We start from the raw sequence: 17775 nt of genomic DNA on the forward strand, positions 1-17775 counted from the left end.
ATGTTTAAAAAAAAGTCAGAAAATGAATGAGATCTATAATTTAATGCATTATGAGCAATAAAATATACATACACTCCAAAAGGCAATTCTTGTTTTTCTGGAACACATGTAAGCAAACAGATACATATTTAACATATTAGAATAGTTGCCAGTGGTAGGGAGAGCATGGAAGTGAGAAGTGAGGAATAAAAGCAATGAAGCAATAAAGAACAATCATGTAAACAAAGGACAGTAATTTGTCAATAACTGAGCACTATGATTAATTCACCCTACTGTCCCTAAGGTCTTACTAAAACTAGATAAAGTAATTCAGGAGGAAACAGGCCTTAATATTTGGATGTTCTTTCTATGGTCAGTATAAATGTAGTGACAAAAAATTACATTGCCTTCATTACAGATAAAATAATTCTACTTTATATTTGTTTTCTACTGCTTCATAACCAGTTATGAGTATGTCCATGGTCAGGAGTCCAGGCATAGCTGGGTACCCTACTGGGTCCCCTGCTCAAGGTATCACGAGGCTACAATCCAGGTTTCCTCCTGGCTACATTCTCATCTGGAGGTTGGACTGGGGAAAAATCTACTTCCAGGCTCATTCAAGTTTGCTGACAGGGCTCAACTTTTTTGTGGCTGAAAGAATGAGGTTCCCATTTTTATGATGGCCGTCAGCCAGAGCCCACAGAAATACACATACACGTGCACACACTCACACCATAATGTAATCATGGGAGTAACGGCCCATCACCTTTGCCATATTCTATTGCTGAAAGCAAGAGAAAAGTCTTACTCATACTCAAGGGCAGGACATAAATATGGGGGCCACTCTAGAGTCTATCTGCCACATGTATGAGCAATGTTTATATAATCATATTACTATAAATACTGTTTATTAGCTTTTAAATTTTTAAACTCAGGGATCCCTGGGTGGCGCAGCGGTTTGGCGCCTGCCTTTGGCCCAGGGCGCGATCCTGGAGACCCAGGATCGAATCCCACATCGGGCTCCCGGTGCATGGAGCCTGCTTCTCCCTCTGCCTGTGTCTCTGCCTCTCTCTCTCTCTCTCTCTCTGTGTGACTATCATAAATAAATAAAAATTAAAAAAAAAAATTAAAAAAAAAATTTTTTTAAACTCAATCTACAAAGCAGTGTTAATAAGCAGTTTATAATAAGAGAAATGAAAAATATAAGAAGATATTCTCTAAAGCAGTTACATAAAGGGAGAGTATGCTACTTCAAATCATAAAGATAACCTCTGGAAAAACAAAATGAAACATAACAAAAAGAAAAGTGGGAAGGAAGTGAAGAATTTGCTGGTAGTTTCGATGGAACAAATTCTTCATCTTTAAAAAGGGAATAAATATTGTTGATTGGTAGATCTAAAAATTAAGCTTCAAGTACACTGTTTAAATCGGAATCATTAGAATTAAAAAATGGAAACCATTAATTCTTGATGGTGTGGCACAGACCAAGGGTGGCAGCAGGGAAGAAGGAAGACTTTTAATTTTTCCTTAGACCGTTGTGTACTACTTAATTTCTTTTGCTGTAGGATTATTTTCATGTTAATTTTAAACTTGTTTTAGAAATAAGATTTTAGGAAATGGGTGACAATATTCATTTCAAATATAAAAGCTAGAAAAGACTATAAAAATTATAAATACCATCTTTCTCTTTTTTTATAGCCACAAAAACTAAGACATAGAGAAATTCAACTGTTAACTCTGAATCATCCAGTTAACTCTAGATAAAACCTCAGTCTCCTGGTTCCTATATAATACTGCTCAAATATTTTTAATCCAAAGGCCTAAAAGTTGGGCTGTGGGTCCCACTTCCACATTATTGGTTCTGTGCCAATAATTTGCTTGGGGCAAGTCATTAATTGAACTTCATTTTTCTCATGTATAAACCTCATGATCATGTATAGATCAGTGGTTTTCAACTTCTTTTTTTTTTTTTTAAGCAGCAAAATTTAGTTTTCAAATGAAATACTGGAGTCTCAGATTTGACAAAAGTTCAAAACAAAGGGGAAAAAAGTCAAACCTGAGCGTCTCTGGTTGAGGTGGGTGGTATGAGTGCTTCAGGCTCTCAGTAGCCCTGACAGATGCTCTTTCAGATGTCTAGGGTTCTTTGGTCCTTGCATGTGAAAACCATCCTGCTATATTCTGAGTATGCTGAGTGAAAGGGAGGCAGAGTCTGCATTTCTAACAAGTCCTCAGGCAGCACTACTGTTGCTATCTCTTAGCAAGTCACTAGATGATCTCAATGCCTCTTCTCAAGGATCACAGGAGATTTTATCTTTGTTTTACTCCTTAATACCCATTTTTATGAACCTATTGACAGTAGAGGCCAATCACAAAGAGCATTGCTGCCTCCCAATTACTTGTGAAGAAGCTTATATGAACCATGGAATCATCACTGAAGTATCAGAGCACAGTGATGGAGAGCATAACCTCTGAGTATGACTGACCTGGACTCAAATATCCATTTTCCCACTTACCGGTTGGGTGACCATGGCAATTAACTTCATTTCTGTGGGCATCAGTTTTCTCACCTGTAAAATGGAGATAAAAGTGGTGCCTTCTAGGTTCTTGGGAGGATTAGAAATGATATTATGCTTTAAAGTCCCTAAGACAAGGCCTTGAATGTAATAGACAGTCTAAATGTTAATTATTAGAGGAAATGTAGAGGATATTTTAAAGAATTGTTTGTAAGACCTTAACTCTAGTATCAAAGTATATACATGTATAAAGAATCCTAACCTGTGGTTGGAAGACTCAAAGCAAATTTATAATGTACAGAGAGCAGGAGAACACTGAAGCTTAAGCAGCAGAAATAAACTATATTATTCTCACCAGGGTCCTACTGACTATTTATAGGCTATCAGGACCACAGTATCATCATATCACTCTCATTATTCAATATATTGCCAGAAAGGATGGTTCATCTAACATGTCTTTGTAAGAATAATTGTAAATAAAATACAAAGCAAGAACAGATTTTTTCTAAGTTATAATTAAGTCTTACCTAAAACATTGATTCCTTCTCCCTAGTTTTCTGTTATTTTTTCCCCTAAAACTTTAATGTTGTAAGAAAAAATATATATCTCAAAACCATCCCCCAAACTGAGTATTAACACTTTTTCCATCATATCATGTATATTATTTCTAATATCTCCCTGTAGCTCACCATACATAAATTATAAAAATATTTTTGAAGATTCTACACCACAGAATTCTAGATTTAAAAAGAGATTTTTTTGTATATTTTTTTTATTGGAGTTCGATTTGCCAACCTATAGTATAACACCCAGTGTTCATCCCGTCAAGTGCCCCCCTCAGGGCCCGTCACCCAGTTCCCCACCCCCTGCTCCCCGCCCACCTATATCACTTTACTGGGAAACATACTCAAGAACATTCTGGTTCTTTCTGATGTCCTTTGAAGTGGCACTTCCTATGACAGTATAATTCATTACATGGGGTAGCCTAGAAATTAAGTGATTTAGGGCCGAGGCATTTTGGCAGAATATTGTGCAAAGATAATCTATCAAAAGGTATTTTCACATTAACCTGCAATGATCCCAGTGTTCCAGATGCAGCCAAAATATACTTCCAGGAAGTTTAGCTGTGAATAGACAGCCAATTTAGAAAATAAATAAAAAAACTTAATCTGTTAGTAGAATGTGAAAGAATAAAGAAACAAAATGCTAAAGCTTTATCAAATGACTACTGACTAAAGGTTGCACATATTTTCAAAAATAAAGATTAATCTATTAAAAGCATGTATAGAGCAGAAGGGCAACAATGCAAGGCAGGAAAGGAATTTGTTGAGTCCCAGATAATACCTAAGAAAAGGAGGTGAAAGATGATGATAACCCACAGTTTCCAATAAAATGTATTTTGTTTTTCATATTCAAAGAGTAACAAGTTGTCATTTTTAAAACCTCTAGATTGAAAGGCATGTGAACTGATTTTGTCCCCAATTTTACCTCTGAGTTGTATGACCTTTGGTTAAGTCATTTAATTCTCTGAGTTTTGACTTCTTCATCTATTTAATGAAATTTATTTCAATTATAATTTTATTATAAAGTAATAAACATATTGTTTATTTTATGAACATGCTATATTTATGATATAAATATAGAAAAATTATAAACATAAGTTTTCTGTATTTGTTCTGTGCTTATTTTTATAACCCTTTCCATACCCATTTTTACTTGGCACCAACCTTACACAAACTTAGAGTAACAAAATTTTAAATGGTTAACATAAACTGCATTTGAGAAGGACAGTGTGTGTGTGTATGTGTGAGAGAGATAGACATTAAATTCAAACCTGAGAGAATACATATGTGTTTAAGATACAGGAAAAATCCCTCTTTATAAAACAAACCTAGGTTTAGTTTTATTTAGTTGCATATTTTACACTGCCACTTCCTACAGCAGGAGGAATGCAGCTTCAGGATAATCTGTACAGTGCCTGCCATGGTCTCACAGGCATTTTGGGGGTTATGAGGCATCATGCCCATTAGGATTCTTTCTTCTCTAAAGAATTACTCTTCCTTCTCTTCCATGACATTTCTTCTTATTTATTTCCCAAAAGGCATAATGTCTTCCCTGTGGTGGCACTCAATAAACGTTTGTGGAATGGAATTGAATGCTAGCCAAAATGTAACCAGAGTAAAAAGCGGTTTCTCCTACTGAAACTCTTTCACCCAGTTTGGTAAACTCCTTTCTCTTACTTTGGTGTCTTGGTGCCCATCCTACCGACAAAGTGCCCTGTCTCTAGTTGTCAGCCTGCAACCTCCTGCAGCTTAGCCACCTGCTTCCTGATACAGTTAACCAGCACACACCTCCCACACCAGATGGCTCCCTTCTCCTGTCTTTGCTTGGCAGGAATTTACAAACATTTCCACGTGTCCAGACTAGGACTAGGATGGGCATATCCAAGTATTAAGGCTCTGTATGAGTGTTAGCAGAAGAGGCCCAAATAGCCTAAATGAATTTGGAAGAGCTGTGTTTCTACACCATTTTGCATACTTTCTAGGTTTATTTTGGATGGGGGAAGGAATACAAATACTGTTTCGCTCTACTGTCTTCAGAATTCCTTACAAGTTTCCAGGTCCACTCAACAAGGCCATATCAGAGAACTGAAAAGATTTCTTTAAGTTTCATATTTGACCTTAAGATTTTGTGTAACTTGATTCCAATACCACGGTGATTGTGATCTTGAGATTACAGATGGTATTCTTCTTTAGGGCAGCTAGAATTACAGGTTTGAGAGAGGAAAATGTGTGGAGAAGGTAAACTTTGCAAGCTGCTTGGAAATCAAACTAGCAGATCATTTATACAGGCTATCAAAGCAAACTTTTCCAATCCACATTTCAGAGATGCTTATCACTTCTTTCTTTATTTCGACTTAAATTGTTCAAAAGTGAACACAGTTGTCAAAATGAGAGTATAAACACTATTGAGTTGGAATGAAAGAGCTTTACTTCCTCTTGGTGCATCTGTTATGGAGCTGAAGGAAGGAATTCAGTCTTCTTTCTACCCCCCATTCCACCGATTACATTTTACAAACTATGGCACAAAATTGAGCTGGCAGTAGAACATAGCAGTCTTGGAAAGAACAGAAACAAGAGTTTAATCCTCTCCCTTTCTACCAACCACTTTCCTTCACTGAAAAATCATGATATAACCAAGCCAATTAGCTCAGTTGGTTGGACCCATGCATGATCTCAAAATACAGCCAGAGAATAGTGAATCACTAAGGTATACCAACTAAACTCTGCTGTGGTCTTAGGTCATGAGGTCTTGATATTTATGATATTGCAGAGCCTAAGCTAACAACTACAGAATAAACTAGTAATTTGTCTATAAATTTAGGCATTGAAAACTTTACTGATAACATTAAAAAATTGTCAGCTTGCCCCCACTTTTTTTTCTTTTTTTTTTATCGGAGTTCGTTTGCTAACGTATAGTAAAACACCCAGTGCTCATCTCGTCAAGTGCCTCCCTCAGTGCCTGTCACCCAGTCACCCCATTTCACTGCCATCAGGGAAATACAAATCAAAGGCCCCACTGTCCAGTAGCATTCCTCGGGTTGTTCAGTTGGTTGGGTGGTTGATTATAGTAGAAGTCAAAAGTGGGTTTGGATGATCCTTGGCAGTTTCTCGAAATCACCAGGGCCACTGCATACAAATTCTACCTACAAGTGTATACTTACATATCCCATGACCTCACAAAATTATCCTCCGCTCACTTGGAAAATGAAATGAAAAAATCGGGAATGATGATGTCCTTGAATATTTCCACTCCTACATATATTTTTATCACCTTGAAGTAAGAACCATGGCAAAAACTTTAGGGCCAGACAGTGTCATAGCTGGTAGGAGGGAGGAAGACTTGCAAATCCATCATTTTCTTAAACAAGCTCCTTTAATTCAAGGAGATCCTTCCTTTCAGGATAGTTACCACTGAGCCTCAAAGGGTTAAAACAGACACTGTGAAGGTTCCTAATACTTGTGGCTGCCTCACTCCTGCTCTTCCAGTTTTTTGTCTATCTCCATTACTCCTCATATGAACTAGTCTAGCATAATGCTCTTTCTGTGGACCAAAGGTCCTAAAGCCAAAAACCAAAAGCTTGAAGAAAAAGAAAGTAATCAACATAAACATCACTTTTCAATCACTTTGCTTGTTTCTCAAAGCATTGATGCATTCATTTTTATTACTTTCCTAAATTGCTCTCAAGAAATAGCTGAGGAAAGAAGTCAGGGAAGAAGGTAAAGAGGAAAGAGAGAAGACATCAAACTTAAAGGCTGGTGTTCTGAGTAAACGATATGTATGACTGCCTACCCTGTGTCCTTTCAGAAAGATTCTTCTGTCCCCACAAATTTAATTACCCCACTAGTTATCGAAAGTTTAAAATGTCATCATTTTACTTACGTGGATTTGAATTAAAATGCTGGCTCCTATTAAAATACAGTTGCAAATCTTGAGAAATCTTAAATAAATGATTTATGAGACCCATTCATAAAGGCAATTTTGACGGCAGTAATGGAGAAAAAAAAAAAACTAAGCAACCTGGGGATGGGCTTAATAAAAATAAAAGAGAAATAGAAAAAAAGAGGGAAGAAACTATACAGAAAAAGTATTGGTTGGGGGTAACTGGGTGGCTCAGTCTGTTGAGCATCTGCCTTTGCCTCTGGTCATGATCTCATGATCCTGGGATTGAACCCCCAAGAGCCTGCTTCTCCCTCTCCTTCTTGCTTATGCTATCACTATCTCTGTCACTATCTCTGTCTCTGTCTCTCTCTCAAATAAATAAATAAATAAAATCTTAAAAAGAAAAACAAAACATATTGGTTAGCCTACTATGGATAAGCTGTTACTGTCCAACTTGAGGCCATCAGTTTAGCAACAGAAATGTTATCACAGGTCATTTTCATTCTTTGACATTATTTTCCTTCTCTCTTATAGAGTCATGGTGAAATGTGCAGACTTTGGCATCAGAATATCTGCCTTGAAGCCTGGCTCTGCCACTTAAGCTCAATGTAACTTTGGGTATATCACATAATCCCCTCTGGTCTCAATTTTCTAATAAAATGGGTAGAACAGTGCCTATGCCTATGAAGATTAGTGATATGCAAGACCAAAAAAATTTTAATTCAGTACCTGATCTAAAAAAGTGCTTATCATCATCATTATCATTTGAAAATAACATGAATAAACACAGAAATTGTTTAAGAAAATTAGGTAGTGAAAAGTTTACTTTTCTAAAGAAAATATTCCCATTTGATAATCATATTCCTCATAATTAAGCTCAAGGACAAATTGTGGTTTGCTTATCTTGAATAATAACAGTTCTCATTTATTGAGAAACTACTAAGTGTGAGGCACGGGGTTATTTACTATGTACATTCACATTTAATGTAAGATATAGTATCCCCTACAAAGTTTCAGTTATGCAAGATGAATAAGCTTTGTACAACATAGGGCCTATAGTTAACAATACTGTATTGTATACTTAAAATCTTGCTAAGAAGGTAAATCTGTTAAGTGATCTTACCATAAGAGAAAAGCATGGATATAAATAAATAGATAAATAGATAAACAAATATATATATATATTTGTATATGTATATACATATACATATATATACTTTTAGAGGTGATAAGTTTATAGCCATGATTATAGTGATAGTTTCATGGGTATATACTGTCTCCAAACTCACTTAGTAGCATACATTAAATATGTGCAACCATCTCTCAAAAAAAGTGCTTTAGAAGAAAATAAAAGGACACAGTACCCTGGAGAAAAGTCAATTTTTCTAAATAATCAGATTTTTAAAATTCCTTTTAATACAGCAATTTACCTTCTAGGAATTTTCCTAAGGACAAAAGCCAGACCCATGGATAGATAGATATTTATGTACAATGTTCATAGCAGGTTTGCCTATAATTGTCAAAACAATGGGAAGAAAACCTGGGTACCTAACAATATAGAATTGAGTAAACATAGCATGTTTACCCTTCTGATGAAACACATTTATTTCAAAGAGAAATATTTAATAGTGTGGGAAATTATTCAAAATCTGTAGGCAAGGAAAGCATTTTATAAAACATAGTTCACAGTATTATTTCACCTATATAAATATTAATACGTAGTATCTAACACAGAGCCTAAATCAAAACATACTTCATAAATATATGTTAATCCATAGAACAAATGCAGTAAGGATTTCTAATGTTTCCAGTGGTTATATAGGAGTGAAGGGATTAAAAGTGATCTTTGATTTCTTCTTTATATTTTTTGAGTTCTCCAAATTTTATATAATGAACAAATATTACTTTTCTGATTAAAAAAATTCTGACCATTTCAATAAGTAAACAGTTCTAAGCTCAGCAGAAGAGAAGCAGTTATAAGAGACGAGAATGAAAATCCTACAAAGCAGGTAAGTGAAGGCTTTCAAAATTGAGGACAGGAATCAGAATCTGGGTAAATTCTCTTCGCAGGACAAAGGGCTACTGCAAGCTGTTAGTATATGCAGCAGACATGAACCAAGAAGTAGGTATTAAAGAATCCTACCTACCTGGACATTCACTGATAACAAAAACATCAATGGCTACTACATCTCCTTAAAGTACATAGACATTTTCCAGAGCATTGTTCAATCCCCCCTACACAAGATCCCATGTGACCAATTCATTTTAGAGTTTGGTACCAAAAGAAACTTTGTCTTCTCTGAAGAGTCACTGTAAATGAAATCCACATACCTTAGTAAAAAGAGTGTGGCTCTGGGTCAGAGTGCCAGATTCTAAGCAGCACTCTGCCACTCATTACCTTAGTGATCTTAGCAAAGCTGCTTTCCCTCTGTAGGCCAGGTACCCTTATGTGAAAAATAAATGTTAGAGTAATAACTACTTCATGGGCCTTAATGAGGACTAAATGAGACAGTACACGTATAATAGAAACCACTCATTATTTAATATCACCTACTTTTATTATTGCTATCAGATAATGAATTTATATGATACTCATTCTTTCCTATTTGTCTTGGGTTCCAGGCATTCTCAAATAAAATTTAATCTTCAATGATTCTAACTAAATTAGTCCTCGTGAATATTTACTTACTTACTTTGCTTTTACAAGATTTTACAATGCTGGGCAGCCTGGGTGGTTCAGCGGTTTAGTGCCTGCCTTCAGCCCAGGGGTGATCCTGGAGTCCCGGAATCGAGTCCCATGTCGGGCTCCCTCCCTGGAGCCTGCTTCTCCCTCTGCCTGTGTCTCCGCCTCTCTCTCTCTCTCTCTCATGAATAAATAAATAAAATCTTTAAAAAAATCAGTCATATAATTTGCTTCTCTCTCCTCCTCTGAAGCCAACATTGTTCATGCTATTATCACTTCATACCTGGACTAGTGTATCAGTCTCACATCCATTTTGCCCACCTCAAAATCATTCCCCATGCAACTGACAGAGTAGTCTACTTAACTTGTAAGTAACTGTCTCTCTACTGTTTTAAATCCATTCATCTTAGACAAAGTACAAAGGCTTGCACTGACCCAGAAGACCTGAAGTGCTCTTGCCCCTACTTATGGTCTCAGTCTCATTTCACACTGTTTTCTCTCTTTTTTCCTCTGTCTCAACTTCACTGGTCTCCTCCCAGTTGCCTGAACCTAATACCAAGTTCTTTCTCATCTCAAGGCTTTTGAATATCCTATCCTTCTGCCTAGAATACTGCTCCATCTCTCTCCCTTTTTAATATTTAATTCTCACCCATCCTGATTTCATATCAAACAAACCTTCTACAGAGAACCCTTCTTTGCCTGCTCAAGTTTGGGTCAGATTTTCCATTACACGCTCTTCTAGAACCAAATATATTCCCTTGGTAGCCTATTCTGTGTTTGCAATTACATGATTTTGACATTATGTGAATAGTTTCCTGCCTGCTACTATACTGTAAATTTTATACAGGCAAAGACCATTTCTTTCTTGCTCAGCAGTATAAATTCACAACCCAGCAGAGTCCATGGTATCCAATATCTATTAATTGAACGAATGAACAGCATATTTTACTCATCCACTTCTTTCCAGTCTTACTGCTTCTCCAAAGTCTCCATGCATCATAACTTTCCGGGGCTACTGCAATAACCCCTTAACTGGAATCCCTATCCACCTCCCAGTCTTATAACCCACTGCCAGATTAATCTTCCAGAACCACAGCTCTGATTATTTCCTTCCCAGTTAAAGAACATTGAGTGGTTTCCCATCAAGAACAGAATAAAATAAAAATTCCTTTTGGCCTTTAGCCAACCTTTCCAATCATATATTCCCACTAATGTTCACACATTCTATGCTCTGATTAAACTGAGCTGTGTGTAATCTGAGACTCTTCTATGATTTTTTTGCCACACACTGGATCCTTTTTTCATACAGCTCTCTTCATGTAGAATATTTGGTTTAATGCCTCCACTATTTCCACACATTGAAATCTTTATGATCTTCCAAGTTTAGCCCAAATCTAATTCCTCCTAGAAGCTCTCTTTGATTTATTCCAACTAGAAATCATTGCTCCTGCTTCTGAATCCCCATCCTTTCTTTTCTCTCTCTAGAATGAAGGTTGTCATTTTCCATCATTCTATTATAGCTATTTATTATGTGCAAGACTCACTAGACTATATGCCCTTTGAAGAACTGGAACACTCAGTCAGTGCCTTATATACTAGAAGAGATACATGAATATTCATTGAATTTTTGGTTTGTGCAAATACGTGAATTATTTTAGTAATATGCACCTTAAAGATTATTTCTTAATTAAAAAGGGAGAAAGTCCATCTACATCACTTCTCCTTTGTGGACAGAAGTTGGTTTTCAGTGACCCAGTAGGTAATTTCCTTTGTGCACTCACTTAATTTCTTCTAATCACTAAAGTGGCAAAATGATACAGGAGAAAATTACACTTTTAGCCATTCCCCTCTCGTTTGATAGTTACTTCTAAAAAAAGTCTGCTAGAGATCTCTTTGACAGAATATAATTACAGTGTATGGTTTTTATCTGTTTCTTACTAATTCCATTTTGGGGCTCATGCTGGCAATTGAAATTCTGTTTTTCTTTTTGCCTGTGCTACTGCTTCCAGCCAGCTTGGACAGCTCATGCTGTGTACCCAAGCCACCTCTCTCAATGGGCTCCTGCCTCCTCTTTTGAAGTAAGGAGGCAAACAAGAGAAAGAAAGTGCCTTTTCTTGACGAATTTAAAACATTTGAAGGCAGAAAGGAGAAAATTAACCCATCAGCATAGCAATGTGGACTGTTGTCACAACTTTATCCTTGAAAATTCAGAATCAAGTGAATCCTAGGGAAATGCATTCAGAATAAGAGATCTCACAATTAAGGATTTAAATATGTTTTGAGCATTTACTGTAGATCTACAAGCATAAAGTATTAATAATAACTAGATGTGGTCCAGAAGTCCAATATTTCATTGTGCTTGAGGGGGCATTACATATTATTGAGAACCTAGAATTTTAGGAAGTGACTCCATTTCTACCTTTGAGGCAGGGTGTCCTAAGTAAAGGATACTACAGTAGAAGTCAGGAAGCCTGTGTTCTGGTTCTAACTAGCACTTATTGGTCATGAGTCCCTGGGAAAAGTGTTAAATCTCTCGAAGCTGCAGATTTATTTTCCCAGAAATGAAAAGAACATCTAGTCCACCTCTCTTTCTGGATATTTGTGAGAATAAAATGAGAACAAATGGAATTATGTATATAAAATCGTGTTGTAAACAGAAAGCACACGACTTTATAGTTTTCAGACTAATCTGGTTAGTATATGATACAAAATTCAAATATTTCCAAAATTTAACTTTAGAAATATTTGAATATTTAAAGCAAATTTTAGCTTTGTCCATCTAATGGAAGAAGGTGATAATAGCACACCTGTATATATAATTGAATTTACTCTGTCCTTCTTCAAATAATGTATTCTTTCTTAGGTGAGTAAAACTAAGGTAAACTTGAAACTTTTCCTCATAAAACCTATTCCCTCAAGTTGAAATAATTCCTCTTTTTCTCCTCACCTTTTCCAAATTTCAAAATCAGATTTTAAAGGCCAATGATCTTAGGAGTAGACAGACTGAGTCAATGGTATCAGTTTATGGTTGACCTTATTACCCTACACTTCTGCCTATGCTATATCTCAACACCTATTCACTTATTAGTCTCATTTATTCATGCATTTATTGAGCATGTATTATATGAAAGGCAATAGAGAATATATTCAATGTAGAGAATACAAAGTTGTATTTTATTCTATCTTGGCTTTCCAGGAGTTTACACTTCTGCTAGGGAAGATAAAACATGCAGACAGGAAATACTGTCAAGGAATGGTTCAGTGTTAACAAGGAACAGATTTTTTTTTTTAATCTGTTGAAGCTTTGTTCTAAGAAAGTAACTTTAATTCATGCTGTCCCAGGAATCTCACTTGAAAGAATATTTTCACTTCTCTCAGAAGCAGTCATATATTTAAGTGCTAAAATTCCCAGGCTACCAGCATTTGTGTTAACTTTCTTCAAAGAATATGTTTAAATGACATCTTTCCCAAGACCAAAGTACCTCCTGAATCTAATCAAGGTCCTCCCAGACCATATTGCTGATTCTTCTTAGGCATGAGACAATGATTTTTTTTTTGTATCATCAAAATGTCCAACATCATTGGCTCCCAGAGAAAATATAGCCCAATATGGCATCTTAGAGCGAAATTGTTTATTAGAAATCTGATTCAAGCCCTTATTTTACTGATTTGGAAAATTGAAGCTCAAAGGAATTCAGACACAAGCCTAATGTTTCACAAATACTTTGTAACCAATCTATGACCTTCTCTTTCCTCCCAGGTCAATGTGTTATGCTGTACTTCAAAAAAGCAAGAACCTTTGTACAGCATAGAAAACCATCAACAAAATGAAAAGGCAATTACTGAATGGGATAAAATATTTGCAAATCATGTATCTGATAAGGGATTAATATCCAAAATATACAAAGTATTCCTACAACTCAATAGTAAAAAACCCACAAAAAAACTACCATATGACCCATATCCCACTTGTGGGTATATAACCAAAGGAAATGAAATCAGGACCTTGAAGAGATCACTGCACTTCCATGTTCATTACATTATTCACAATAGCCAACATATGGAATAACCTAAGTGGTCATCAATAGATAAACAGATAAAGAAGTTGTGGTATATAAATACAAGGGAATACTATTCAGCCATAAAATAAAATCTTGCCATTTGTGACAACATGCATGGACCTTGAGGGCATTATGCTAAGTGAGGTAAGTCAGACAGAAAAAGACAATTCACAATATCACTTCAATGTGGAATCTCAAACAAAAACCTAAAAAAATAAAATAAAACCAAAATTTAGTTCATAGAATCAGAACAGATTGGCTGTTGTGAGAGGCAGGGGGTTGGGGGGGGGGGCAGTCTGAGGTGGGAAAAATAGGTGAAGAATGTCAAAGGTACAAAGTTCCAGTTATGAAATAAGTAATAGGGATATAATCTACAGCATGGTGACTATAGTTAATAATATTGTATTGTATAACTGAAAGTTGCTAAGAGAACAGATCGTAAAAGTTTTCAATACAAGAAAAAATTTCCCTAATCAAGAATGGTGATAATTTCTAACTAGACTTCTTGTGGTGATCACTTGTCAATATATACAAATATCAAATCATTGCTATACACCTAAAACTAATATATTGTTATATGTCAATTATACATCAATTTTTTAAAAAGACTGTCTCTAAGAGATGTAGATCTAGAAAGAGGAGCTATCTCATGGAAACATGGTAGAAAAGAGCACTGGGCTCCATGTCCCTACCTATTTATTTATTTTTAAAATTTATTTATTTATTTTTAAAGATTTTATTTATTTATTTATGACAGGTACAGAGAGAGAGAGGCAGAGACACAGGCAAAGGGAGAAGCAGGCTCCATGCAGGGTGTCCGATGTGGGACTCGATCCCAGGATGGATGGGGTCTCCAGGATCACACCCCGGGCTGAAGGCAGCACTAAACCACTGGGCCACCAGGCTTCCTGTCCCTATTTAAAGCCTTTTTCCTCAACATGCTTTTGCCAATCACTGTAAAGAGAAGTGCAGTCCAGAATAGGCACTGAATTCCCATTCCTAATGCCAACACCCTGGTTCCACCTCCATTAACTAGCTCTGACCAGGAACATGTTGCTTTCATTTGTAAAATTAAAAAACAAACAACATTTTTAAAAACCTTTAATATTCTTAGAGTTCCAAATTGTGACACTTTTTCTTCCCTTGCCACCTTAACTCTATCCACAAATGTAAACCTCAGTTAGAGTAGATGTACTTTAGGTTGGTTCACTAATTCTGGAATGGAATGCCAGTAATCTACCTGGACAGTGCTTTTATAGTGTGTTCACTCACATTCTCCCCTGATCCTGAGGTCAAAGAGGCAAGCACTGCTATTGCAGAAATTATGCAGAAGAAACATATATAAGGGATACTTCTAGACTCTTTCAACCCCGAATCAAATGTGATTATTTCAGACTTATTCCAATAATAGGAATCGTGAAACTTAAGAACAAGGAAATCCAAATAAGCTTTCTTTTAAAGTGAATGTGTGGGGGAAAGAACCTTTCAGATAAAATTATAAATTTCTCTTATTATTTCCTATTTCTTTTACAATTCAATTTCTATTAAAACTTGCACTGTATTGTATCTTTTCCACAAAGCTCCAGAGATTGCTAGTACCATTATTGAATCCCAGTGCTTAACACAGTGAATGGACATAGAAGGCACTTTAATTGTTTAATATATCAGATAACAGCTTCAAACAGATAATTGTCATTATTTCCAGATAATGCATAACAGCTGAGAGAAATATTTTTAATCCAATTTACCTGTATGATTATAATGAACTTGATATACTAAGAAAATGATGTTGACTTGCCCAGAAATAACAGTGATACCTCTATGTTCACCTTACAGTTGATTTTATATTTTTAGGATTGGATTTCTCCTTTTGTCTGGATCTCAAATAACTATCAAGTTCACCATGTCTGTATTAGGTATGATATTAAATAATTATAGATTCTCACTGAAGAGAAATGATGCCAACACAAACTCTTTAAAAATTATTTTTACTGGATAAATAAGTTGACTGATTACAGAAGGTATCCATGTGGATAATTTAGAAGACTATGAAGTCAGGAGCAAGTAAACATCATTTTATATATTCTAGAACTTAAAAATTAACATCTTTGATCAAATCAATGCATTCCTTTGTCATGAAATAAATTTAGGATCTACTACTTCAAAAGAGACATAATTTTCTTCTTCCCTTGATATTTTAATATTCCATTAAATTTGCCATAATCTTTCAGACTTTCTTTGTATTTTCATTTTTCAGTCACACACGATGATTATTTGCTTGAAAAATTCACTTTCACATGACTCAATACTTCCTTCAAAACCCATCATAGATAAAAAGTTCTAAAGTAATATTGAATTCTTCATTTTTAAAAAAGATGTATTTATTTATTTATTTATTTGAGATAGAGTTAGAGAGAGAGAATGAGCACAAGCAGGAGCAGGGGGAGAGGGAGAAGAGGCTCCCCACTGAGCAGGGAGCCCAATGCGGGGCTCAATCCCAGGACCCTGGGATCATTTATTGAGCCAAGAGTAAACACTTAACCAACTGGGCAACCCAGCTACCCCTGAATTCTTCATTTTTAACAATATGTAAGCATTACTTCATTATTCCCCTGAAGAAGCTTCTTTGAAGTTAGTACGAGATTTGCAATAGAAGAGACAGAAGGAAATTAAAATCTGTTAGTGTCTATAAATGACCACAAAAGCAAGATTAGAGAACTAAAAGACCTTGGGCCTTTCCACTCTATAGTCACACCAATTTTAACACATGTATCAATTGGATATGCAAAGGTGGGTGTGGAGATTATTTTGTTTCAGTGCTCTGAACACAGTCTGTCTAATTGGCGAATTGCAGAGCGCTGGACTTGTTATTTGGACAGTGGGTCATTCAATGGCCCTGCTAATTCCATACTTACCTCAATGTTAAATCACTTAACATTTCTGAGTGTCACTTTTCTGATTGCACTGGGAGGAAAATAAAATGTGTCACTTCTCTACAAGTGTGAGCAGATGTTAATTATCTACAGTATGTCCCAAGTAGTCTAAGGACAGCACTATGCAAAATTACACACAACTGAAGGAATTTCTAAGGAGAAACAGTAAAGGGAGAAAAAAAATAAGGAAATCTGTGTACATGCCGAATTGAAAGTTTTAAAAGATGGTAAAGATATTTATCCAATAATTTCTGTAATGTCAATGTATTTGCTACCAAAAAAAATCATTACTAAATGTTACATGGTAGACAGATGGTATTCTCTTAACAGTGTAGCAAAAGTTCATGAATGAAAGACTAAGTGTTATTTGTGTTGGCGGGGATACTAAAAAAGTATGGACACTTCTTATTTAAGGCAAACATTTCAAGAACAGACCAGATTGCTCAGTTCTGATTTTTCAACCACAATAAGGGTGAACTGTGGGTGCTTTCATTTTTCCTTTGAGGAAGGGCATAGGTCAGAGAGCTCCCATCATTCCTTATTTGCACAGAATTCTGCTTTCTCTCCTGGCCTGAACTCTTGGATGTCATTGATTTCACAAAAACTTACTATGATCACATTGTGAGTAATTGACAATATCTTGATTTATATACTGTAAGCTGAACGATGAACGTGGCACATCATAAAGCATCTAGAATTATGTCATCCATTTCCTTGGGGGCAAAATCAGTAACAACAACATAATAAAAATATTTTACTCTAAGGACCTTACAACCAAGAGATTTCATTTGATTCCAACATTTGCATTGTAGAAAATACTCATGATTCATCCAATATTTATATAGTAACTTTCTCTAAGGGGAGTATTTTCATGATGTAATTATACTCAGAGCAGTTAAAAGCAATTTTTATTAATAGAGTTCACATTGTATTTGATAGCAAGGCCGGTCTCTTCAGCAGCATTCTATGCCACACTTCATTCATTCCTTTTTCAACTAGATGATAACTGCTATGTGCCAATCACTGTAAAAAAAGTATGCAGCTTTGGAGTTTAAGAGTTTTGGTTTTTAAAATGAGTCTAGGGATGCCTCAGTGGCTCAGTGGTTGAGCATCTGCCTTCAGCCCAGGGCCTGATCCTGGAGACCCAGGATCAAGTCCCACAT

General features: G+C 35.8%; 1 protein-coding gene across 5 annotated transcripts in view; it reads right to left on the reverse strand.

Moving 5' to 3' along the window:
* The window catches only part of GRIK2 (glutamate ionotropic receptor kainate type subunit 2), a 1064497-nt gene that overhangs the window by 826071 nt on the left and 220651 nt on the right, over positions 1–17775 (reverse strand). The window contains exon 10 of one of the 5 annotated variants that reach the window (XM_077902955.1): positions 2493–2546. The exons of the other annotated variants lie outside the window; for them this stretch is intronic. The gene's annotated coding sequence lies outside the window, so the exon portion shown is untranslated. The remainder of the gene's footprint in view (positions 1–2492; positions 2547–17775) is intronic. 5 annotated transcript variants of the gene reach the window in all.

This window comes from Canis aureus, chromosome 7 (assembly GCF_053574225.1).
Source record: "Canis aureus isolate CA01 chromosome 7, VMU_Caureus_v.1.0, whole genome shotgun sequence".
NCBI lineage: Eukaryota > Metazoa > Chordata > Mammalia > Carnivora > Canidae > Canis > Canis aureus.